Below are 1,496 nucleotides of genomic sequence, written 5' to 3'. Positions count from 1 at the left end.
TCATTAAGGTAAAACCCAACCATAGCATTAAAGCATCAAGTCCCCTTTATCCCATACGCCACAACCCCCTTACTCGGGTTTATGCTTCTGTCACTCAAGCAACCCACTATAAGCGAACCATGAACGTATTGCAACACCCTACAGAGGATCCCTCACGCTTGCGTGACACGGAGGGCACAATAGGACAACAACATAACGACAAGAATTAAACCAATCATAGCAATTCATCAATCACCGGTAGGACAACGAAAATCTACTCAGACATCATAGGATGGCAACACATCATTGGATAATAATATGAAGCATAAATCACCATGTTCAAGTAGAGGGTACAGCGGGTTGCGGGAGAGTGGACCGCTGAATATAGATGGGGGAAGGTGATGGAGATGTTGGTGAAGATTGCGGAGGTGTTGGTGTAGATCGCGGTGATGATGATGGCCCCCGGCGGCGTTCCGGCGCCACCGGAAGCAAGGGGGAGAGAGACCCCCTTCTTCTTATTCTTCTTCTTCCTTGACCTTCTCCCTAGATGGGAGAAGGGTTTCCCCTATGGTCCTTGGCTCCCATGGCGTGGGAGGGGCAAGAGCCCCTCCGAGATTGGATCTGTCTCTCTGTCTCTCTCTGTTTCTACGTTCCCAGATTCTGCCCCTTCACCACTTCTTTTATATACGGAGATCCGTAACTCCGATTGGGATGAATCTGTCCCCAGATTTTTCTCATAAAATTAGATTTCTTGCGGCAAAAGAAGAGCGTCAACTGCCTTACGGGGTGCCCACGAGGGTCCAGGGCGCGCCTGCCTCCCTGGGTGCACCCCCTGCGTCGTGGTCCCCTCGGGCACCATGTCGCGTTGATTTTACTTCCCAAAAATCACAAATACTCCAAAATAATTCTCCATCCATTTTTATGCCGTTTGGACTCTGTTTGATATTGGGTTTCTGCGAAACATAAAACATGCAACAAACAGGAACTGGCACTGGGCACTGGATCAATATGTTAGTCCCAAAAATAGTATAAAAAGTTGCCAAAAGTATATAAAAGTTGAATAATATTGGCATGGAACAATAAAAAATTATAGATACGATGGAGACGTATCAAAGGGCGAGGGGGAATCCTCTTCCCCAAGGTAGAGGGAACTCCTCCGCAACTTCCCTGATGATAATGACGATGACGCGCCACCGGTGGTGGAGCTGGCTTGCCCCTCCAGGGTCACCACGAGATCCGGGGCGGTCTTCTCGAAGCAACCCAAGCGATCGGCAGTGAAGAAAGGCAAGAATGCGCTGATCCCTTCGGGCAGTACTCCGCCTTCGCCGGCAGTGTCCTGAGTGGTGCCTACCGCGTGCTCTCGTACTCCCAAGAGCGCAGCTTCGACTGCCCCAGCGAAGCCCCCGTTGTTGGGCCTGAAGAGGAACTACGTCTTCTCTGACCAGTGAGTGTTTTCCCTTGGCCTCGTTCTTGTTTCCTAATGTGATGCTTAGTGTCTTTGTTCGTCGTTAGGCAAT

The sequence above is a fragment of the Triticum aestivum genome, chromosome 4B (genome assembly GCF_018294505.1).
Source record: "Triticum aestivum cultivar Chinese Spring chromosome 4B, IWGSC CS RefSeq v2.1, whole genome shotgun sequence".
Lineage (NCBI taxonomy): Eukaryota > Viridiplantae > Streptophyta > Magnoliopsida > Poales > Poaceae > Triticum > Triticum aestivum.
Note: the sequence above shows the minus strand (reverse complement) of the source record.